The 26,226-nt window shown below is 38.5% G+C and overlaps 1 long non-coding RNA gene across 1 annotated transcript in view; it reads left to right on the forward strand.

Annotated features, from left to right (window-relative positions):
• Nucleotides 1-328: 328 nt before the first annotated feature.
• Nucleotides 329-26,226, forward strand: part of LOC133756972 (uncharacterized) — a 33,255-nt gene continuing 7,357 nt past the window's right edge. Inside the window, exon 1 of the long non-coding RNA XR_009865553.1 lies at nt 329-451. This is a non-coding gene — a long non-coding RNA (uncharacterized LOC133756972). The remainder of the gene's footprint in view (nt 452-26,226) is intronic.

Raw genomic sequence — 26,226 nt, forward strand, 5'->3', positions numbered from 1 at the left:
ACAGCCTTGGAAAAAGAGACAGCTAACATTCTTTAGGCCACATTGGTATTCAAGACCAAATTACTCATCCAATGGGTAAGTATAAATTGTGCAACCACTGAGCTGCCGAAGTTTCCTCTGACTTGTTACAGATGCAACTGCCACATGTCACCAAGAAATCGTAAGAGCTTGGTCATGTCAACTGGGGAAAGATAGAGTTGGAGAATTTGCTGTTTACAGCATTTTTCAGAGTAAACCACTGTGTGGTCAGAGAAAGGATGACATCTGGAGTATCAGAAAATAAAAGGCATTTCACAGGCAGCATTAAATGGAGTGACTTAAAATAGCGTGTGTGGGAATAGTTTATTTTGTTCTCAAGGAGGCATCTCCAGCTTTGGGCACTCAGTCATCAGGGCAGCTGATGGCCCTGATGGCTAAGAAAGCAGATGACTTTAGATTGATCTTCCACAAGGTTCGTACAACCACAACGGGTTCTCATTCTGATATCTTTTTCTCTTCTTAACCCACTGTGCCACAACACCAGCCCTATTTTCTCTTCTGAATGTCCACAGCATCTGTATGTTATAAGTGGAAAAAAGGAATAGTCTTGTGTGGTGAAGCTTCTTTTTTGTTTTGAAAATTTAAATGAGGCAAATGTAACATATATGCAAGTTGCTTTCAATGCAAGACTTTTTTTTTCAATCTTAGAATTTGAAGTAAAGGCTTTCTTCAATTTTTTGTCTAAGATAGGAAAATACAAATGACATTTTGATCTCATTTCAGATCTTACTAGGAAAGGCTTGTTGCTGACCTAAATCTGGGACAGATTCATATTGTGCTCCCGAGTCATACTTAGCAGAGTCTTATTTTAAATACAGCTTCTAGTTCGTAATTATTCACTTTGCAGTCTGATTAAGTAGAGCTAGTTACTTTGGTTAGTGCCAGGTATTCTGTTGATTAGGAGGAAAAGTGTTTTGTAGTAATGAAGGAAAATAGCAAGAATTTGTCCACCTGAGGCTGAGGATTTTTTTTTATATAATTAATGGCAATGCTTGCCTGATCTGATACAGCACCTTAAAGGCTGTTGTATTTATTTTGTCTTCTTTGGCTAGGCACAAGAACTAACACTGAACTTCATTTATTTTTTTCTGCTTTTCCATATCTGTGTGCATGTACCCATATTACTGCTTCCTTCTGCTTAAATTAGGTTCAGTTGGCTGTTCCCTTTCAAACTTTTAAGGTGAAAACTTAGCTAACTGATCTGAGAAATTCATTTCTCATATAATCATATGATGCTATAAATTTTCCTCTAAGTATTGCTTTAACTGCTTCCTCAAATGTTATATATTTTAATTTTTACTAAGGTTAAAATGTTTTAAAATTTTTCTGCTGATGCGATGCCTTCTTTGACAGTGGGTTATTTAGAAGTATGCTTTTTAAATCTCCAAAGATTTGAGGATTTTTTCCAAACATCTTTCTAAGTTTCCACTTTAATAATCGTGTGATCAGTAAACATGCTTTATATAAATTCAGTCTTAAAATTTATTGGGGCTTTTTTAAAAGAATTGTTTAGTTTATTTGAAAGAGTTACAGAGAAAGGGAGAGAGAGAGAGAGAGAGAGAGAGAGAGAGAGAGAGAGAGAGATCGTCCATCCTCTGGGTCACTCCCTAAATGACTGCATTGGCTGGGGCTTGGCCATGCCAAAGCCACAAGCTAGGAGCTCCTTCTAGGTCTCCCATGTGGGAGCAGAGGCCCAAGTACTTGAAACATATTCTGCTGCTTTCCCAGGCCATCAGCAGTAAACTGGATCAGAAGTGGAACAGCTGGGTCTTGAGCCGGCACCCATATGGGATGCCAGTGCTGCTGGCAGTGGCTTAACCCGCTGTACCATAGTGCTGGTCCCTATTGAGGCTTTTTTATAAATGGCTTGGATATAATCTGTTTTGTAAATGTTTTGTGTATTCCTAAAAAAATTGTGTATTCTGTTGTGTGGAAGAGAATACTAGGATGATCATTTAGATCAGGTTGATTTATTATGTTCATATCTTCTATATACCACTTACTTTCTGTAGAATTGTTCTATTGATCAATTACTGAGAAAAGACTGTTGAAATCTTTCAACTATGATTTTTGATTTTTCTATTTCTCTCTTCAGTTTTACCAATATTTGCTCCATGTATCTGAAAGTTCAAATAAATTTTATATTTATTAAGCAAGCAGAAACTTAGAATTATGTTTTGAAGATTACTCATTCCTTTATGAAGTGCCCCTTTTTATTCTTCTCAATATTTCTAGTTTTAAAACCCAGTTCCTCTGAAATTAATGTAGCTGTTCCAAGTTTTTAATGTCTAAATTTACTGATACATTTTATTCTGCTCCTTTACTGTTAACTTTTTATGTTTATTTTTATATTTAAAGTGGTTTTCTGGTAGAGAACACACGTGGGTTGTTCTTTTTACAGCAGTCTGACAATCTCTGATTTTTAAATGAAATATTTAGTCACTTACATGTAGATTAAGTATAATGTCTTGATAATTTATTTTTGATTTGTCCTGCCTGTTCTTTTATATCTTGTTCCTATTTTCTATTTTCATTTAAATTAAATACTTTTAATGTCATTTGTCTTTATTATTAGTTTGTTAGCTCCACCTCTTTGTCTTATTTATATTTTTGATTATAGTTTGCATGTTTAACTTATTGCAGTCTAATTCCTAATAATACTATTATGCCATTTCACATATAAAACTATCACCACAGTATACTTTCATTTTCCCCTTCCCAACATTTTGCTATGGCAGTCTTATATGTTACCTCTACTCATTGTAATCTCCAAATATATTGTTATTACTTTTTCTTTAAATAACTATATTTAAAGAGCTTTACAAATGAGAAAAAAGTAAAAATGTATTTACATTTATCTACACTTGCTATTTGCAGCATTTTATTCATGTCTGTAGATTTTAGTTTCCACCTGTTATCATTTTACTTTTGCCTGAGCATTTCTTTTTTGAATGTCTGATAACAATGAATTCTCTGTTTTTCTTTGTTTCTTTTCTTTTGGTTTGAAAGAAATCTCTATTTTATCATCATTTTTGCAAAATACTGTTGCTTCCTATAGAATTCTAGGTTCTATAGTAAGGAAAAGCATGGGTTAAGCTAGAGATAGTGATGGCAACTGTGGGCCTGCAGCAGTAGAATGGAGACAGAACCTTCCCTAGAGCCCACAGGGCAACCACAGGTGCTACTGGAACTTATATAGCTGAGAGTCACAGTCCCAGAGCTGTAAGAATTTGTTTCTTATGTTGTGGGATATGCACTGGCAGGCATGGGTCTGGAGCAGTAGAATGCAGATAGGGTCCTCCTCACCTCCCACAGGAGAACTCAAGTGACTGTGGAATGTAGCTCTAACGGTTACCTTACCCACACCCCACGGTTGGATCACATGTTATACTGGGGATCGCGTGGTCTCCTGTGTAAGCCTGGATCAATGGGAGGCAGAAAGGGTCCTCCCCAGGCTCTAGGGGAGAGCCCAGATGTCATAGGACTTATCAGTCACAGACCCAGAGCTGCAGGATGCAGTGAGGTTCTTACTCAGAACCATTGGAGTAAACTCAGGAGACTGGAATGTAGCTCCAACCGTTGTAGTCTCAGGGCTGCAGGACCTAGAGGGTTATCTTACCTGGGTCCCCCACGGTGATTACACGTTATGCTAAGGTCTGAGTACTAGCAGGTGCAGACCTGGAGCAGAAGAATGCAAATGGAGCCTTCCTCAGGCCCCGCAGTGGAGTGCTGATGACCCTGGGGCTCCTAACACCAACAGTCACAGCAGTTTCTGTCTAATTTTTCAATGATATCCTGCATTATTTTCTGTTTTGCTAACTTCTTTACAAAAAGTCTGTTGCCATTCATGATTGTTACTTAGTACATATTGTCTTTCCCCCTCTTTTGGCTAATTTTAAGATATTTTTACCACTGCTCTTCAATAATTTGTGTGTCATTCGTGGTTATACAGTTTAGTTTTTAATTTTTAAAAATTTCTTTATTTGACAGGCAGACAGAGAGTAAGAGACAAACACAAATCTTGCATCTGCTGGTTCTTTCTCCAAATGCTTGCAACAGTCAGAACTGGTTCAGGCTGGAGTGAAGCCAGGAGTCAGAATCTACATCTGGGTCTTCCACATGGGCAGCAGGGATCTACCTACTGGAACCATTACCTGCTGCTTCCCAGGGTATGTGTTAGCCCAGAAGCTGGAACAGATGTGGAGCCAGGACTTGACTTAGGCATTCTGCTATGAGATGCAGGCATTCTTAATCAATGCGCCAAATACTGACCCTATATAGTTTTCTATAGTTTCTTTTGCTTTGGATTCATTTAACCACTTGGAAATTTGTATAAAAATTGGAATTTTTCCAACCATTATTTTAATTTTACAAACTTGTTCATTGATTTTTATTTATTTGAGAGGTAGAAAGAGGGAGAGCACACTCTCATCCTCTGGTTTGCTACATGAATGCCTGCAACAGCTGGGGCTGTCAGGCTGAACTCAGGAGCTAGGCACACTGTCAAGGTCTCTCTGTGCGCTGCAGGGACCCAAAGACTTGATCCAACACTTGCTGCTTCCCAGGGAGTGCACTAGCAGAAAACTGGAGTTGGAAGTGGAGCCAGGACTTGAACCCAGGCACTCATATGTGGGATGTGGGTGTCCCAACCAGTGTCTGAATTGCCAGGCCAAATGCCTGCCCTTATTTTTACATTTTTCAAATTCTTCTTAGTTGTAGTTGTTGTACTTATACATTTATTCAACAGTCATGGAGCTCCAAAATGTGCCTTGCACAGCCCTTAGTCTTCAGTTGCAAAGATGAATATCACACAAACACTCAAAATAGGTTCTATTGGTGAAACTAAAACTGATCATAAATGACTCAAATGTCATTTTGAAATTAGGCTGGATATGAATCAGGCAGCACATCTTGAAAGGCTCTTGCATATTTGCACACTTTTCTGAAGACACTGGGAATCCTCTTAAGTGATGAGATAAGACTTGAAAGATTGCTGTGACTGAGATGTGGGGAATGAGTTAAAGGATCAGGGAAACAGTAAGGAAATATTTCAGGAAAGCAGGCCAATTAAAGCACCTTCATAACAACCATAGCGGAAAGTAAGTCACTACCAACCAAGCCACTGCTTTTTTTCTCCCATTTCTATCTTAGGACTCCTCAACATAGCAATAGAGCTAGCTTTTTTATTTTTTAGCTTTTATTTAATGAATGATTTTTTTCATATATTCAACTTTAGGAATACAGTGGTTCTTTCCTCCGTGTTACCCACCCCAGCTCCCATCCCACCTTCCTCTTCCTCTCCCATCTCCTTCTTCATTATGGTTCATTTTTAGTATGACTTTATATACAGAGGACCAATTCCATGCTATGCATAGACTTCAACAATTTGCACCCACACGGACACACAACATATACAGTACAGTTTAGGGAGAACCTATAATATGATTCTCATATTACAATTCATTAGGGACAGAGGTCCTACATGGGGAGCAAGTGCACAGTGACTTCTGTTGTTCCTTGAACAATTAACACTCTCATTTATGACTTCAGTGATCATCCAAGTCTCTTGTCATGGGCTGCCAAGGCTATGGAAGCCTTTTGTGACCATAGATTACATCGGTATTTGGACATGGCCATGAGCAAAGTGGATGTTCTCTCCCTTCAGAGAAGAGTATATCCCTCTTTGATGACATTTTCTTTCCACCGAGGTCTCATAGAGATCCTCCATGTCGGATATATTTTTTGTCACAGAGTCTTGGCTTTCCATGCCTGAAATGTAGAGCTAGCTTTTAGTTTCTCAGTGTTTTAATGGTTTGTTACTTTGGTAGGGTTGGATTCACTTTGAGGGGGAAGGATGAAGTGGAAGAAGTTGTAGGAAAGCAGTGATATATCCAAGTTTAACAAATATGTCAGTCAGGTTCCTGGACATCTTTTTAATTCTGCTGAGGCACAGCAATTTAAATCAGGAATGGAGTAGAATGTCAAGTCCAGGAAATGGAGTACGCACCAAGAAAGTAAGAGGAAAGCTTTACGCAGCTGGCATACGAGAACCCAGTTGATTCATTTCTGGGATGTAACGCTTAGTCAATGAGACTAATTTAAAATGATGTGGTTAGAGTTGACAGTAGTGAAACTATCAATGTAAGAACCCCCAAGCAGTGATTAAGCAGTCAAAAACTGAATCAACTTTTTCTCAATTCTGGAAAGTAACTAAAAATCAGGAAATGTTGAATCAAGGCAACCCAGCTGAAAGTTTTGTGGCATTTTGATTTATCCTAGTGCCATTCCCCACTCATCAGCTCAGCAACGGCCCTGAATAAAACAGCCTGCGATTTCAGTACAGGTAGTCAGTAACAGAGGGAGAAAGACACACCTTATCCTAAAGAATTGTGACAATTTTTTTTATTTTATTTTTTATTTTTTTAAACTTTTATTTAATGAATATAAATTTCCAGTGTACAGCTTATGGATTACAATGGCTTCCCCCTCCCATAACTTCCCTCCCACCCGCAACCCTCCCCTCTCCCGCTCCCTCTCCCCTTCCATTTGCATCAAGATTCATTTTCAATTCTCTTTATATACAGAAGATCAATTTAGTATAAAGATTTCAACAGTTTGCACCCACATAGAAACACAAAGTGAAACATACTGTTTGAGTACTAGTTATAGCATTAAATCACAATGTACAGCACATTAAGGACAGAGATCCCACATCAGGAGCAAGTGCACAGTGGCTCCTGTTGTTGACCCAACAAATTGACACTCTAGTTTATGGCGCCAGTAACCATCCTAGGCTGTCGTCATGAGTTGCCAAGGCTATGGAAGCCTTCCAAGTTTGCCGACTCTGATCATATTTAGACAAGGTCATAAAAGACAGAGTGAGGATAGTAACCAATGATCCTAAGAGTGGCATTTACCAGGTTTGAACAATTATACAGCATTAAGTGGGGAAGAGGACCATCAGTACACACAGGTTGGGAGTAGAGACATTGGTGGTAGAGTAGAGGTTATGATTACAAAGGAATGAGGCCCAAGTGCACTAGACAGGGCCTAGAACAAAGGACAGAGTCATTATTAGAGGAGCTAAGAAAGGTGCTGTCTAAGCTACAATTAAGTTTTCTGATTGAGAGGCAAATAGAACCTGATAGAAGGGGCTTGCTAATAATCTGGTGGGCTTTAGGCCTTGTAAATTCAGAGGCCCAGACCTATCTATCTCTTCACATGGGGTATATCCTAAGGGAGGTGTGAACCTCCTAGGGGAAGGCACTCTGTTGACTTTCATTACTTGGCTGGGCTGGGAGGAGAGCCTGCCAGGTAAAGGCAGGTGGCATCTCTAACAAGAAATTTACAGTTCTGCCTGCAATGTTGCTGACCCTACTTGACCATCCCCTCAGCTGCAGTGGTCACTTTGGAAGTTGGGCTGAGTGAAGGGCTTTTCAGCTTAGAGCCAATAAGATCCGTGGCTCTGACCTGGGCATCCTTCGACTCCAGGGCAGGTCCATTTCCAGTGATCCAACTCTTGGCAGAGCTGCCAGGGCTCTTCACAAGCTGACTTCTGCTGAAGCCCAGGCTTACCACATTGAAAGCCGAATTGTGGCAATTTGTTAGACATGTCTGGTGGTCCCGTGTAAGACCTGCTCAAAAGGACTCATTCATCTCAGAACTATCCAGTGTTTAGGCAGCCATCTTTGTTTGTCAAAAACACAAAAAAGGAGCAGATGTAGTCATCATTACTTTCTGAAGTAAGGGATAACATTTGGGGAAGCAATAGACTAACTAAAGGCTAGAGAAGACATGTTTTGAATAATAAGCTGCATGTTTCTGAGACTATGCAAGGCATGTGTAAAACCTGGACAAGACACATACTCAGAAAAGATCAGAGGAAACCCAGACCTCTCTTCTCTGGATAATGGCCAAGCTCTGTGCATGCAGGAAGTAAAGGATAAGCCATAGAGTCTTTAATCCATTTTGAGTTGATTTTTGTATGGTGTAAGAAAATAACCCAGTGTAATTATTCTACATGTGGATCTGAGTTTTCCCAACACCACTTATTGAAGAGATGATTTTTCACTCGTTGTGTGACTTTAGTACTGCTGTTGAAATAACAATAGCTGTATGGGCTTGTTTCTGGGATTTCTATTCCATTGCACTGATTAATATATCTGTTTCTAAGACAGTACCATGATGCTTTGATTATGATATCTTTGTAATAGATTTTGGGGTCAGTTTTAGTGATGTCTCTAGCTTTGTGTTTTGTTTGTTCATTTATTTTGTTCAAAATTCCTTTGACTATTTGGGGTCTTTTGGGTTTCCATGTCGATTTTAGCATTTTTTTTTATATCTCTATAAAACTGCCATCGCAATTTTTGTAAGAATTGCACTGGATCTACAAATTCCTTTGGGTAGTACAGTCATTTTAACAAGATTATTTATTCTTCCATTCCATGAATTCAGGATCTCTCTCCATTTATTTGTGTTTTCTTCTATTTCTTTCAACAGTGTTTCATAATTCCCAATATACAAATCTTTCACATCCTTGGTTAAATTTATTTGTAAGTGGTGCTTTTTGGTACTATTAAAATGGCAGTATTTTCTTAATTTCTTTTGCAGATAATTCTTTGTTAATGTTAAAACTCTACTGCTTCTTGCATGTTGATTTTGTACCTCAAAATTATACTGAACTCATTTTTAGTTCTAACAGTTTTTTGTTGGAATATTAGGGTTTTCTATATATGATATAATATATACCATATTTATATAATCAGCAAATGGAGGCAACTTAATTTCTTCTTATCCTATCTCCTTCTCTGCTTTCTTCTTTCCTCTTTTTCAGTTTCCTTCTTTTCTTCATTCCTGTCTGTCTTTTTTTCTTTCGAATTTGCAGTACCACGTTGAATAAAAGTGACAAGAATGGGTATCATTATCTTATTCTTGATCTTAGAGAAAAGGCTTTTTGTTGAGTACGATGCTAGTTGTGGGCTTGTCATATACAAACCTTATTGTGTTGGGATCATCTATTGTGAAAGAATACTGAATTTTTGTCAAATACTTTTCTGAATCTTACTGAGATGATTACATGATCTTTAACCTTCATATGTTTACATTGTATATCATATATTGATTTGCAATGTGTAGGTATCCTTGAATCCCAAGGATATATCCTACTTGATTATATTGAGTTATCATTTTAGTGTGCTGTTGCATTTAGTTTGTTAATATTTTATTCAGAATTTTTACATCTATGTTCATCATATGTTATGTTAGCCTATAGTATTCTTTTCTGATAGAGTCTATCTAATTTTGGTATCACAGTAATGCTGGTCTCATAAAATGAATTGGAAGTATTTACCTTCTTTAATTTTTGGAGAGAGTTTGAGAGGATTAGTATTATCTCCTCTTTGAATGTTAGGATGTCTTCAGCAAAGTTAGAGGAAAGAGGGAGACAGAAGGGAGTGTAATAATTAGGCACAGTTAAAGGTGACAGCTCATTGTAGCTTAACCCTCCTTGATAATGAGTGATAGGTCAAACACACTCATGATCCCAGGGACTCATGGGAATGAGTGAAGGCACAGGTAAGAACATCTACTCCTGTTTCCAACATCTCCCTGCCTTGCCTCCAGGACGCTATGTTTCCACAGCCAAGTACATTGAGGGACACTCTAAGTTGATAGAGGCAGAAACTTTGGGATGGCTTTGTTTCTTATCCTTTTATTTCAGATGAGTATTAAGCTACCTTTGGCATGCACCCTTTGGAATGCATCATTGGGCACTGGGATCTTAGGATACCCAAACTTTGAAGTAAAGCCTGGTCTTTTTCTGTCCAATAACATGACAAGGATATAAGCTGGGGGACAGGGGGCCTTAGATCCCAGAGGGAAAATTTAACTATAACACCATCCTTCAACTACATATCTTCTGTCACAGAGCAGGGAAATGGTCTGAGTTCCCTTATGTCCAAACATTTTTTGATCTACAATATTAACCAGACCTTTATCAACTCTGCAAGGTAGATACAAAGTGCCTGAAGGTGAAGTTACCCTCAAGACCCCAGATTGCACTCTCCTCCCACCTGCCATAGAGCCTGCCACATAGTCTACACTAACTGCTCTGTCTACCACTCCTGTTCCCACATGCAACCCCTTCTGAACTACTTGTTAGCAAACAGGACAGCCAACTGTGTCTTCTATTTTACCCCTCCAGGATGTTCCTGGAGGGCTTGGCGGCCCTATGTGTGTCCAGGTACGGGATCTCAGACAGATAAATGGGAGCTTGGGAAGATTTTCAGATTGTCCTGACAGATATATTGAAGACTTCAGGAGTTTGTTTTAGTTCTGTGATCTCACCTGGAAAGATGTAATGTTACTCCTAAGTCAGATCCTAATAGGGACTGAGAAACAATCTGCTCTGCAAACTGCAGAAATTTTCAGGGATGAACTTTACTGACATTTACATACTCACCTGATCAAGATGTCAGGAAGGGATATAACCTACAGGAAAACAAGTTGTTCTCAGGAAGAGCCTCATCCTAAATGGACACAAGATGCCCCTGTAGATAAATGGAAATGAAAGCATTTCATTGCTTGTGTCCTGGACAGATTGAAGAGCATCAGAACCAAGCTCCTAAACTACTCCAAACTCCCCATGGTGGATCAGAGTCCAGAGGACAACCCCTCTGCCTTCCTAGAGAGGTTGAGGGAAGCATTAATCAGCCATACTTCCCTCGCTCTTAATTCAATGGAAGGAAAGGCAATCTGGAAGGATAATTTCTTTACTCCGCTTCAGACAATAGGAGAAAGATTAAAAATTGACCTTAGACTTGACAGTACCTTAAAAAAAACCTCCCGAAGATCACCACTTCAGTCTTTTACAGTCAAGACCAGGAGAGGAGACCCAACAATGAGAGAGAAGGGATAAGAAAAAGGTCACAGCTCTGGCAGCAGCTTCACAGCCATACCAACCTGAGGATCCCTCAGAGTCTCCAAAGTGCTATGGCTATCATCAGGTGGGGTACTTCAAGGAGGACTGTATACCTTCCCATTGTCAGAGAAAACTCTCCACAGTCATGTCCTATTCAAAATGGGGTTAATTGGAGTGTTGACTGCTCTTGGACACAAAAGCCTCTGTGGTTAGGCCCCCTTCTTTGGATGACCCAATAGGACAGTAGTGACCCAGGGCTTCTATAGGCTCCTACACCCAGACCATCAGCATACAGGAACCCTGGATGGTCCTAACCATAAAAGGGAAGGAATTTGACTTCTTTCTAGATATTGGAGCTACCTTTTTTTTGTCCTTTTCTCAAATCTTGTCTCCCTTCTTTCCTCAGTATGACTGTTAGAGGCATCTCAGGAAAGCTTTTAGTAAGAAATTTTACCCAGCCCCTACACTGTAACCGGGACAATTTGTTTTATACACGTCTTCCTGATTATATCAGAGAGCTCAATGCCCCTTCTAGGGAGAGATCTCTTAGCCTGCATGGGAACCTCCATCCGCACGGATCCAGTGTGACACTTATGCCTTCTACTAATTGAGACAGATAGTAGTACAGAGGTTTGGAAGACACAGGGAAAGATCGGCTGAGCAATAAATAATTGCCCAAACTGTATGAATTCATCTTAAAGATGCCTCCTCTTTTTCCAATTAAAAAAATACTCCTTAAAGCCAAAGACCCAATAAGGGGTGAAAGCCATAATAGAGAAAGTTACAGGGACTTTAAAAACCATGGAATAGTCACTGTAGTATTCCAATATTCAGTAACAAGTCAAGAAAAAGAACCTGGATATAGAGAGGGAAAGCCAAATGAATAGGGCAGAAGCCAAGGAAATGTAGCTCAATTGAAGTCAAGTAAGGAAATAACTATAAGAAAGCAAGAGCCAATTGTGTTGAAAGTTGGTGGTAAATCTACTAAATGAAAAATGTATGTTTAGTTTCCATGCACACATTATAAATGAATATATTTAACAAAGAAGGTGGTATTATAGATTCAAAGGCACAAACCTAGTTTTAAATCCTAGCTGTTTCTTTCATTTGTTAGTTTTATTGAGTCATATAAATCACTTACTTTGCCAAACCTCAGTTCTCTATCTTCCTCCTTGCACGAGTGCTCAATTTGTATTTTTGGCAGCTCAGACAACAGCCCTTGAGCTGAGAAAGAATAAAATGGCAAATATTTATACTGATTCTAAGTATGCCTATCTAGTTCTCCATGTTCACATGGCCATTTGGCACTTCCCCACCACAAATGGGTCCCGTATCATGTACTATCAGGAAATAGATTGATTGTTATCTTTGGTGTTCCTCCTCCAGGAAGCGGTAGTTACACACTGTAACAGATACCAGAAGGGGACCAATGAAATAGCTGAGGAAAACTGACTGGTGGATTTGATGGCCAGATCAGTAGCAAAGGAGACTTCCTTCCATGAGTCTTTAGAGGTCCCCTTTGACGTGGGAAAACTCTCTACAAAAGATCAGGCCACAATATTCCTATAAAGAGATCCAAAGGGCAATTTCTAGAAGCTAATCATTTCTAGCCCAGTGGATGGCTTCAGTCTGAAGAAATACGTATCCACATCCCTTCCTTCTGACACTGGAAGCCACTTGATACTCTCTATGAAGATTTCCACCCAAGAGGGATAAGACTTTGCAGAAACTATTTACAGGAAAGGGCCTCCTCGGGACTATAAAACAGGTTGTGGAGGTCTGTGAGCTTTGTCTTAAGAACAACCCTTAGCCAAAGTCTTCCTTTCCCTGGAGTACAAAGGCAATGAATCTATCTAGGGGAGTACTGGCAACTAGATATTACTCATGCCAGAAACAAGGAATATCCAGTATCTCTTGGTATGGGTAGACTCCTTCACTGATTGGACAGGAGTCTTCCCCTGTAGAACAGAGAAGGCTACTGAAGTAGTGGAGATGCTGATCTCTGGAATAGTCTCCTGATGTGGACTTCCTGGGGTACTATAAAGTGATAACGGCCTCTCCTTTGAGGCAGCTGTCACTCAAGGCATCTCTAAAGCACTAGGTAGACATATCATCTCCAATGAGCCTGAATGCTACAATCATCAAGGAAGGTAGAAAGGACTAATGACATTCTCAAGGGACTCCTCAAAAAGGTATCACCTTCCCTGGATCTCTCTTGCCTATAACCTAGTGCCTATGAGAAATACCCACTAGGGTCCAACATTACAGTTGAACAAATAAAGCCAATGTCTGTGATGGTGACATCCAATATGGGTGCTGTTTCTAGTCACAGATACTCCATGTCCAAGCCAGCTCCCTGATAATGTGCCTGGGAAAACAGCAGAGGATGTCCCACCCAAGCACTTGGCCCCTGCCATCCATGTGAGAGACCTCAAAGAAGCTCCTGGCTCCTGGCTTCAAACTAGCCCAGCTCCAGACATTGCAACCATTTGGGGACTGAATCAGTAGATGAAAGATATCTCTTTCTCTCCCTCTCTTCTCTCTCTCTCTCTCTCTCTCTCTCTCTCTCTCTCTCTCTTTCCCTCTATCTCTCTGTAACTCTTTCAAATAAATAAATCAATCTTAAAAAAAGAAATATCCCCTCAAAGATAGGTTTGAGACCTTTTCAAATGCTGTACAGTCATTCTTTCCTTACTATTAGACTTCTAATGTCCATTGAGGCCTCATACATGGTCAGACAACACTTGCCACATTCCAACAGGGCACTCAAGATCTCCCAGAGACACAGCACAGAGGATCAGGAAGCCATAGGCATACCACAGAAGACTCAGTGTTAAGGCCCTTCCAGCTCACTCTCTTTTTAGAGGTAGTGTTTGGAGGGATCCTATATCATGATTATTTCTATTCCCACTGTGGTAAAAGTGTTCAGATTGGATTCCTGGATCCACCATTCCCAAGTGAAGGCCTATGCTTCTGAATCAACTTCTGATTCAATTCCTGAGGATAGACTTGACACCTCCATGGAAGCTGAATACTCCTGCCAAGCCACTAAAGGCCTCAACTGCTCTTTAAAAAAGATAAGTAAATCTGTTATGCACACTCCTCTCAAGACTTCATTCCTTAATCCCATCATCCTCCAATTCCATTGTTAAGCTGCAGTTACTTTGAGAATGGCCTTGCTACTCAGGTTGCTAGTTCTTTTTCTCTTATTATTTACCTCCTTACCTCCACTAACAGTACAGTTCCATGGCTAAACTTTATTTGGCTTTAATTCTGTTGGATATGCAACATAGTGAGGGCTTATAAACATCCCCTTTATTTGGGGACCTGCCCGTGACCATCACTCTTACGTTCTTGTACAGCTTGTCTCCTCCATCAAACCCCAGACGGTCTTGCAGATTGAACCACAGATACAGGCCCTCTACTGGGTACCCTTGGGCAGACCTATGGAGGAGGAACCCTTACTGCTGTCACCTACATCACCCCTCCCCAGCTCAAAGCAACTGTTGCCCCTTCTCCAGAATGGCAGTTAAGGTTACCTCTTCAAGGGGGGCATTGATAGAGGGATAGATTCTTGGACAGGTAGATGGGGACCCCAGCATCTGGAGATAAGTTTTGGGGGATTTGAGAAAAGTTTAGCTATTGGTTTCTATGAAGGATATTGATGTCATGTGCTAGTTCTTATAATCTGTGTTGTTGTAACTGACCAGTACCAAGAATTTTATGTATCTTGGGGGAAAGTTTCATGTACTTTCTGTTGTCTCTATTGAACCTCTTTCACCCAGTTAATGAATCAAAACTGTACCTCTCCTGGACCAATCCTGAGAACGTCCTCTTTTATAAACTATAAAAACTCCTGGACAATCGGCCCTCCAAGTCTCCCTTCAGGCCCCCATCTCAGTGCCGTCAGGAGCTCCTTCTTTCACTGTTGACTTCTCTCTCTTCCCTCTCTTTAGAAAACTGCTTTTGCTTACACATTTTTCCTTGTCCGTGTTCCTAATTTGTCATGGTTATGTGACACAAACTTAAAGGAGAAAAAGAGTGGTAATAACCACAGACTCCTTCAATGTACAACTAACAGGCAGGAAATCTTAGCTACTATTTGAAAAAAATATTTTCTCCCTTGTCCTTACTTTTTCATCTGAGATTCCAAGTGAATATATCTTTTTTTTCTTTTTCTTTCTTTCTTTCTTTCTTTTTTTTTTTTTTTTTACAGGCAGAGTGGACAGTGAGAGAGAGAGACAGCGAGAAAGGTTTTCCTTTTCCGTTGGTTCATCCCACAATGGCCACTGCGGCCGGTGCGCTGCGTTGATCCAAAGCCAGGAGCCAGATGCTTCCTCCTGGTCTCCCATGCGGGTGCAGGGACCCAAGCACTTGGGCCATCCTCCACTGCCCTCCCAGGCCACAGCAGAGAGCAGGACTGGAAGAGGGGCAACCAGGACAGAATCTGGTGCCCTGACTGGGACTAGAACCCGGGGTGCCAGCACTGCAGGCGGAGGATTAGCCTACTGAGCCTAGGCGCCGGCCCAAGTGAATATATCTTACATCACTTGTTCTAGTTTCACAGAACACCAAAACACTGATGCTTTGTTCTTTTTGCATGAGTCTATGTAGTTTTCTTTTTCTTTTTTTACCCTCATTTTCAATAGTTAACAATCCTCCTATGTTTTAGGTTCATAGTTCTTTTCTTCAGTTATTATAAATTATTGCTAATAATAGTAATTAATTTTTAAAAACTAAAATATTTTAATTTTTATTCCATAATATGTATTTGGATCTTTTTAATATTTCCAATGTCTCCATAATTTTAATGATTTTCTACTTCTTGAATACATACAACAGATTCATAATACTCATAATAGCTGTATCAGTGTCTCGTCTGCTGCTTTTATCTCCTCTAGGACAGAGCCCATCCATGATCTTATTCTTAAAAATTGATTTTTCCCTAGGTTATGGGGTAAATATTTTTCTGGTCTTTTCATGCTGGTAATTCTTATGGAATATTAGACAGTGTTGAGCTTTTTGTTGGTATACACTTTTTAAAAGTTCTTCAAAAAGTGTTGGTTTTTTTGTCTAGCCTATTGTTAAGGCATTGACATCAGTTCTGTCCTTTTGTGACTTTTTTCTTCAGTTTTCATAGGGCTTTGTTAGGTGCAGAGAAGCTTCTTGCCTCAAGCTAATTTTTCCTCACTGGTAAGGCAGTACTGTTCAGGAAACCCGACTGAGTTACTTATGTTTTATGATGTCTGTTTATTCTGGCTGGCAGGAGTGCGAACTATTTCCATTCTTATTTGACCTCTGCAGTTTGTCCATCCTGCTATTTCTCATGATTCTTTCCCTAGAGGAGTCTGCTTATGCATTTGCAAATCTATATTCAAGCAGTGACTCAAATGTGTTTTTCTGTAAATCTTTGGACCTTTTCCTCTCTGTGCAGCCTTCTCCTCTCCCATACTCTTCCCTGCAAATTTTAGTCATCTTGGCCTTCTTGAACTCTAATCTCAAACGTAGGAAGATTATTATTCTCTGTTTGGATTCCCTCACTTAGTGCTAAAAACTGAAAACTATTTATAGGCAATAAGGTGGTGCGGTCGTGGTGTTTAGTTCATTTATTTCCTTTCTCTTGGGGCTCATAGTCCCATGCTATCTGTTGTCCAATGCCTTACAACCATGGCATCGTACATAGCTCTATCATAGCCAGCAGCAGGAGTTTCTGTTGGGAAGAATCTGATTTTACTAAAATTTGTTGTGTCTTTCCTCAGCTTTAACTTGTTTTCTGATTGTATATTTAAAGGGCAGTATAAAGTAATGGGACATATTCAGGCCATATAGGTAGAAAATGTAAGCCTAAATAATCTCTCTAAATTTGTATTAATTTAATTCTTCCTCATACTCATGGTTTATTTTAAATTTTTATAATAGTTATTACACTGTGCTATATTACAGACCCAGTTTGTCATCTCTAAAGTAGGGAGAAATAAGGCCTGCCTCCTCATTGTGATAGACTGTGAAAATGGCTATAAGTTCTTCCAGTTTTGTTTATTGTCTTGCAATGTGACCGTATAGTCTCATATAGTCCATCAAGAGGTAGGTAGAGTCCTTTCATTCACCCACTGCGTCTTGGCTGGCCTTGTGACTTGGGTTGGTCCTATAATGTGCCACTGTGATGTGTATGAGTTAGGCTCCTGAGTCTTAATAGACTTTTCACATTTCTACTCACATTCTTAGAACCTCATGCCTGCCACGTGACTAGGCCCAAAACTGACATCCCAAAGAATGAGACACCAAGGGGGAAGATGTGTTGGTTATTCTAGCCACGTTAGTCAGGACCATTGTAAACCAGCCAGGGCCAGGCTATACTATATTTGGCCCTGTGCCTCAGTTCATCAGTTTGTATATACCAAGCATGACTCCGACAAGAACTGCCCAATAGAGCCTTGCATAAACTGTCAATGTGCAGAACTGAGAGATAAATTAATGTTTGCTGTTTTAACTCTCTACACTGCTCCATTCTTTTTGAGTGGTTTATTATCAACAAAAGCCACTATATAGTATTGTAATGGAGATTAAAAAGTAGTATGAAAAATGAGATACCTTATGTACTGTTCAATATGAAGTAGGTCCTCAATAGGTATTTAGTATTGCTATTTTTAACATCATTGTCATTATTATGTCATATTACTGGATAGAAATTGAGACTTTTACATTCTGAATTATAGTTGATATATATATATATACACATCACATACATATATGTACTAATTCATATATTTTACACATATTAACAATTATGAAATAAACACAAACCTGATATGATAATTTAGCAAGCCACATGCCATATAATATTTTGGTTAATGACAGACCACAAATATGATGGTGATCCCATAAGATTATATTATCTGGTTATGTTGTAACTATCTTAGTTTGCAACATTCACACAAAGTAGCCTAATGGTACATTTTTCAGAACATATCCCAATTACTAAATGATACATGGCTATATATCATTCTATAACCTGATCAAGAAATGCACTGGCCTAGTAATGAAGTAAATATCATGTAAACCACGTGTGAAAATATTTTTTTCAGAAATTTTGAACATTAAAATGTGCTAATTATTAAAACTATATTAGCCAAGAGTTATTGAGCTTTAAGGTTCCAAAAGGTACTGAAGTCTCTTTTATACTCTTGGGTTATCATAATGATGTGAATTGTCACTGTGTGTCATCTCTGGGTATATAGTGCTTAGCTGATATTTTTATTGTTTGAATGGAAGGTAAGCTGGCTACATAGTTGCGTGTAGCAATATTGAATAAATAATCACAGGTTTAATATTCAACTTGTGAATAATTTTCTCAGGAAAACTGCCCTGATATCTCTGAATAAGCTGTTTTCCAAATACTGTTTACACTCTTATTGTATACTATATTTGTCCTTTATATCATTAGTCAAGATATGTAATGCAATTATTTCTATAGCTGTTAAGTATTCAGTACTCCTATACTACTATAAATTCCATGAATATAAGGACTTTGCTTTGTTCAGCAATTTCGTCCTGAAATCTATTGTGGTGCCTGACACTTAGAAGATATTTGATAACTATTATTTGGCTGAATAAATAAGAAGTCAAGTTGGTTTAGGCCTGAGAGATGTCATTTAGACATAATAACACAATGTCATTAACAAATATGACGACAGCAATTTCAATGGACTGATGAGAAAAGATGTAATACCACAGTTGAATGGAAGTGGTAAAAACACTGAGAAAACATAAAAGAAACAAAAGTCAAAATCACTCATCTCATTTCAAAATGACAGATTCCCTTTATATCTAATTATTTTTTTTCTTTTTATTTTTTATTTTTTTTTTTTTGACAGGCAGAGTGGACAGTGAGAGAGAGACAGAGAGAAAGGTCTTCCTTTTTGCCGTTGGTTCACCCTCCAATGGCCGCTGCGGCTGGCGCACCGCGCTGATCCGATGGCAGGAGCCAGGTGCTTCTCCTGGTCTCCCATGCAGGTGCAGGGCCCAAGCACTTGGGCCATCCTCCACTGCCTTCCCAGGCCATAGTAGAGAGCTGGCCTGGAAGAGGGGCAACCGGGATAGAATCCGGTGCCCCAACCAGGACTAGAACCCGGTGTGCCAGAGCCGCAAGGCGGAGGATTAGCCTGTTAAGCCACGGCGCCGGCCTTTTTTCTTTTAAATTAGAAAAAATTAAGTCTAAAGAATCAGGTAAAATTACAACGTTATTTTTATTAATTTGACTATTAGCAGATTTCTGGGAATTGATGCAGAATCTTACTGTGATATTAACCTTTCAGATTTGCTCACATACTTTTTTTTTAAAAAAAGGCTTTATTTATTTATATTGAATGTCAGAGTTACAGAGAGAGGGAGAAAAAGAGAGAGAGTGAGAGAGGAGGAGGGCAGAGAGAAAGAGAGAGAGAGAGAGAGAGTACTTCAGTTTGTTCACTCCCCAGATGGCCACAATCGTCAGGGCTGGGTCAGGCTGAAACCAGGGGCCAGAAGCTTCATTTAGGTCTTCCACGTGGGTGACAGGAGCCCAAACACTTGAGCCACCTTCTGTTGCTTCTCCCAGGCCCTTAGCAGGGAGCTAGATCAGAAGCAGAGCATCTAGGATACGAACCATGGGATGCTGGCATTGCAGGCGGCAGCTTTACCCACTATGCCACGGTGCCAATTCCTCACACACTTGTTTTGAGTCATCCAAAGTGAGACAGTCAAGAGCACATATACATAACATTTAAGGCCATATGTTCAATTTTGTTGCAATGTACTAACTGAAGAAGCTCCACAGAAGCTGCCACTTGGATGTTTAACAACACTCCAATTTAAAACTGGATGAAGGCTTATCTTTCAGGATCCTCCAGGCACATTTTCCTTTACTTCTTTCATAATAGAAACGGCACATCTGAGGATGTTTATCCTGTGCCCTTGAAAGTGATTTCATTATTTTAAGTGTATGTTTTAATCATCATGTGAAGTTAAAGACAAAAATTGAATAACCTTTGGTTATGGTGCCATAAATATTTCAAAGGAAGTAGACCTTTCAATTTTGGGAAAGGGTGTGTCAGATAAACAGGTGTCACTGCAGATTAATGGGTAGCCTTTTGCCACCAGCCACCTGGACTGTAATGTGGACTGAGTCACAAACGTTTAAGAGAGTGGCCATCTCAATGCCAGCAACCTCTCTAACAGAAAATAATCAAGCACATAGTCCACCCTGAACCCTACCATCAGTCTCCTGGAGAAAGATGGCAAGAAAACTAAAGCCAGGTCCTTCAGCAGGCAGTTAGTCTGGCACAGTTTCCTTTCAATATAGTGCTTTCCATTAAGAAGCTAATGGGGAGTCCTTGGTGATGGGTAACTTCAACCCATAGGGGAGCAATTACCTAAGTGAAAGGAAGTCCCAGAGACACATTTCCAGAAAGGAAAATGTGCCAAACTAAACGCAGAAGTGAATTATATCTTTAGACACCAAACATAGGCATGTGGCATGTTGTGAGCATGGAAGAGACTAATCAATGTAATTTAAAAGAGGCACGAAATTGAGGAGGGATCTTCTCCAGGAAAATGAGCAAGGTGTGTTTTTTTTTTAAACTATCAAAAATCTTGGAAAGGCATATACTAAAAAAGCTATCCATACATTTTCTGCCCGTTGATTCTTTTTATATGACATTCACTTATTATTTATGTCTGTGCTTACGGAAGACATCTGGTAAAGTTAATGGCAAATTACCTGCTCCTCTCTGTTTTATGTTGAGTACTTAGTCATTGTATCACCTTTTATACGGTCCTTGGCTCGTGCACACATTCCACAGCCTACCTTGTTTATGAGGTCAGAATGAAGTAGGTTGCAGGCTGACGTCCTGAAGTTACCTTCATTGATGCTTAACTGGGGCTTCCTTGTCATCTCTCAGCATGCTGCCAGGCTCAGTAGAGAGTGACAACACATCAGAAGCTACGGTAACATCCCCAGCAGTTGCATCTTATGTTTCTGTCACTCCTCCATTTCCAAAGTGCCCTTTTCACATGACCATTTTATTGCTCCTTTTGAGTTGCCAAAGTTCCCTGATTCCATCTCTCTGAGCCAAAAAAGGCATTAAACTATTCAGCTGGTCTTATCATCTTCCAGAAAACAATAAAGACCCTTTTGTATGCCTTTAGTTAAAAATGTGTTCATTGAGCCAGCAAGACAGGAGTTAGGCATCTCTTCTAGAACAGGCTTCAGTCCAACTGGAGAGGACTGAGGCTTCCTCTGTTCTTTATCCTAGATCCAGCTTTGGAATTAAATCTCTCTCCTGCCTACCGACCCCTCCCTAACCGTCAAACCTATTAGAGAGCATACATTTGGAGAACTTTCTGGACATCAAACTCTGCTTAGGTTTACTTGTGTACACTTTCAAAATGTTAAGTAATTGCATACTTGTGTTTGTTTAGTCTTTCAAAATGATACCCACAGTTTAACAGTCATGAGATGAAGCTCACAAATTGAAGAAGGTATGACAATTTAGAGTGTATTGGGAACTTTGTTCTAAGCTATTGCAGTGTTTATAAGACATTTCTACAGATTAGGAGACTTAATTTGTTACCTTTTATGGCTCTGAATGCACGCACAGTAGTAAATACTTTTAAAAATGTTATTGGAAAAATGCTATTCTGTATTTTAAAGCTTATAAATGTAAATTCATCACCATTTAAACAAAATTCTTTCTCTTTCTCCTTAACTTAGTATAATGATTTGAATAATTTTTGTGATGTTTGGGAGTTTAGTGAGACTGATAGTTCCATCAAAATCTGTTCTCCTTTTTCCCCATGGAAATGGAGTTGTGATTTTGTCCAAATTTGTGAACTTGATCCTATATTCTAGACTCCCTTGTAGTTAGACGGCTACCTTCTTGTTAACAAAATAGGGGAAGTGATGTGTCTGGGTCTGGAAATTAAAACATCATGCAAAACTCAAGACCTTTTGTGGATGTGGAAGGGACCTAGTTTCAATGTTTTTCCAGAGGGTGAAGGAGTGATAACATTGCAGGGATCCTGAGCCTCAGAAGGACTGCATGTGGTAGACCTGTCCTATTCATCTGACTTATTCATTTCAGTTCTGCTACATGAGAAAAAAAACATTCTTTATCTTTGTTAGACTATTGCATTTTCAATCCCTTTTGTTAGGAAAAAGCTAATCCTTTAACATAACAAACTCAGTTATAACCTTATTTAATCAGTAAATGGTGTATACTGGTTATGTCAAAATTTAAATGTGATTTTAAAATTTCAGTATCCAATAGAATTTATTTTTTCCCAATAAGCTTTAGAAATGAAGCTACTTCTTTAATTGGTGGTGTAAGTGCTAATGAATATTTTAATATGAATTTTGTAATACATAGATAATAAGACAATATGCAGATTTCTCATTTATTATTCAGTGTTGATGATGGTGTGAGGAATCTTGGACTCTTACCCAGTAGGAATATAACTGTGATGGTCTTTCTGGAATCCATTTGATCTTGTCTATTAAGAGACAAAATGTATATCAATTTTGGGTTCCATTTTTTAGAAATCTGTTTTACTGAAATACTTGCACATGTGACAAACGATACTTTTCACATGTGTATAAGCATATATATGAAAAGACATGAATTTCATTTTTCTTAGTAATAGGAAAAACTAAACAACCTAGGCATCCATCAATACAGGAATGGATATGTGCATCATGGAAAAATACATATCATGAGATCCTCATTAGGAAATATGAGAAAAGTTTTCAAATGAGAAGATAACTAGGATGTAGTAAGAAGGAAAGTATGTTACAGAACAACATGCATACTATGACAACACTTTAGTAAAAACGTGTGTGTGCATGTATGTTTCTGATTGTGTGATCAGAGGAAGAAACCGAGGCTGAGATAAGAGTGTAATTTGCATTTGTACTCTTCCATTTTCTGCAGTTTCCAACATTTAATGGAAGCCAGCTGTTGACCTAGATATAAGAGTTTCATCCTTTCTATCATCCAGAATGTAGTAAGCTTAATGCACATGAATAAATATATTTGTCAGGTATACAGAAGTGTAGGAAGACAATGAACCAAGGTTACTTCTGGCAGGCAAAGGGAATTTGCAGCAGAGATTGGAACAAAAGGGGGGCTATGACATTTGATTCTGTATCTTTTTTTCGTCTTTGACTTTAAAGATATATCCCATGACTTCTTTCTCAATAGCATAGCATTAAGAACCACAAAACATTTAAAATGTCTGATGAAAATTTATGCACTATAGGGACTTTTAAGGAGTTTCAGATGCTAATGCTGCTATGGGAATTATTATCTCAAAACCTTGTGCTTAACAGTAATTAGTCATGATCTAAAAGGGAGGTTCTGGACCAGAAAGAAATTCAAATAAAAATGGAAAATATGACATATTGGAATTGTTCAAGTGACTTTTGGACTTTTTTTGTGAGAACGGTGTGACTTCTCTGTTGGTAAATATTGGAATAAGGGAGAAAGACTTTGAGGGGTGTGAGTTTGAATCAAGGCTAACACAGTAGCTGCAGATGTGAGATTGTTGATCCAAGGAGAATTGAAGAAAAAACCAGGTTAACAAAGCAGACAAACTGTCTACAAGAAATTGACAAACAACAAATGCTGGTGATGATGTGGGGGAAAAGGTACCCTAATCCATTTTTGTTGGAATGTATCTTGATGCAGCCACTGTGGAATATGGAGATACCTCAGAAAGCTGAATATAGACCTACCAAATGATTCAGCCATTCCACTCCTGGGAATTTACAAAAACCAAAAGAAATCTGCATGTGAAAGAGTTATCTGTACCCCCATGTTCATTGCAGCACAATTCACAATAGCTAAATTATGGAATCAATCCAGATGTCCATCATCTGAAGACTGGCTAAAGAAATTATGGTGTATATACACAGGTATGGAGTACTACTCAGGTGTAATAAAAATGAAATTCTATTTTTTGTAACAAAATGGATGCAACTGAAAACCATTATACTTAGAGAAATAAGCCAGTCTCCAAAAGACAGATATCATATGTTCTCCCTGATCAGGGGTAACTAATACGGTAACTACAATGTAATGTATTGGAGTGAAATGGACATTTTGAGATTCAACGAGTGTTTACAGCCCTTCTTTCTTCTGTTGAGGAATAGTATTTTTTCCCTTCATTTTATTTGCCTAGTTAGGAACTATAAAATGTTCAAAATAAAATGTCAATATCAAATCAGTATTTTAGGAAGATCACGTTTGTACCTCTGTAGGGGAAATAGTGGAGAGGAAATACAACAATGAAAATGAGATCTATTAAGAAGCAAATGCAATTGAAATGTTAAGCTATGCTTGGAATATGATTACTGATACTTGTTAAAAAGATTTCAACCTGTAGTTCTGGATTTGCCTACAGTCATCAACATTATATAAGCAGATACAGATGACAAAAAGTGAAGATTTAAATCAGTTTAAATAATTCAGCCAAGCTATTAGCTTTAACACTTCTCTTTCACGTTTAAGTAGTCAAAAGCACACAACTGTTAAATTTAAAAATTACAAATTATGTGAAATTTTATTTGTTGTCTTAATCTCACCAGGTGCACAATAATTGTCTAATGACAGATGAACTAAATTGAAATCAACAGCTTTTTACTAAATGTCTGCAAACAATTTTTCTTAGATATTACCTGTGGCCATAGTTGCTATAATACATGAATTTTCTGAGGAAATATTAGCTCTAATAATGTCTCCTATGGTCTGCATAAACATGCTTGTTAAGTAACATGTCTCAAATTTTTAGCAACATTATTTCATGTTCTTACATTAAAATATCACCTTAAGCACTTAACACATTATACTGCTTACATTTTTTCTCTCTTGTTATAGAATGTCTTAATAGACTAAGATAATACAAAATTATTAGTGGTTATATGAAGATGTGAATCATCTAAAAGAAATCTCTTGTCTTTTTAAACTGTAAGGGTCCCATTGGCAGCATTATCCATCTTTAGTATGGGGAAAAGGCCCCTTGTCTCTTATTTGCACCTCCCTTGGCACTCAGAATGGTTCTCACCTAACATGGCCTTGTCTTTGTGATGGGGCAATACTATTCATCCCTTTGCCTGGCACAATCTATTGACTTTATAGTTACTGGGACAAGGTCCTTTTGTGCTTTCATTACACTGAGATAAAGAAGTTTTATACTTTTATCTTTTTTTTTTTTTTTAGCTTCTAGGTGCCAAGATTAAATATTTAACTACTCATACCTCTTCAAAAATATATCAAACTAATGCCTAAGATAGATATATTTGTTGTTTTATTGCTTTTCTTTTCTAAAGGAAAAGCAAGCCCATGTGGATTCACTTACAAAGCTGAAATTAGATTGTTGCTAACTGCTGGGACTTATTTGAAAGCATCAGGGGAAATGGCTTGTAAGGGAGGGGACAGAAGGAGTAAGCACAACCAAAAATATAGCTGCATCTGTAGTTACTTTAAGTATATTTCAATATTCTATAGAACGTATAACATGGCATGGTTTATTTTAAGTGGACAGTACCTAAAGTATCGTAAGATTATGGGGACTTGTAGAAGACACATCTTGATAGCAGAGACTAGAATCAGCTCTGCATCCCCAACACTTTGCCAATGTTTTCCCAGGGAAATATCTCAAGCCTACAAAATGAAACACTCCAACAGGGCATTTTCCATTGATAAAATATGGTCTTTAAGATTCTACACATATTTACGGATCATGCCTTTGCAAAAATGCCATGAGAAACCTTTAGGACGTAGCAGGGTTTATGTAAGGGAATAAGTGAATACCATGGGGCGGGGGGGGGGGGCATCTCTGAGCTGGGTTATACCAGAGAGCAATGAAGAGATATGTAGTTGAGCCTAGGGGTGTAGAGAGCTACTCACCTAGAAGGACCCAATAGAATAATTTACTCTCGTTAGGCATCTCCCTCCTGTGCACTAATATGTGACATCATACACTCATAGCATTTTTATAACAGATTGAAATAAAAAGCCCCTCCAGAATGCAACTGTAATATAATCAGATTCTGTAGTACTCATGATAGCTGCAATTATGTAACAGTCATAATGTGGATTATCCTATATTGTTTCCATATGCTTCCTTTCATTCAATGATTGCTTTCTTGAGCCTTTTTTTTTTTTTTTTGGGTTCTTCTCCATTTCAGTATAAAATGGCAATGCTATTTTTTTAAAAAAAAGATTTATTTATTTATT

The sequence above is a fragment of the Lepus europaeus genome, chromosome 3 (genome assembly GCF_033115175.1).
Source record: "Lepus europaeus isolate LE1 chromosome 3, mLepTim1.pri, whole genome shotgun sequence".
Classification (NCBI taxonomy): domain Eukaryota; kingdom Metazoa; phylum Chordata; class Mammalia; order Lagomorpha; family Leporidae; genus Lepus; species Lepus europaeus.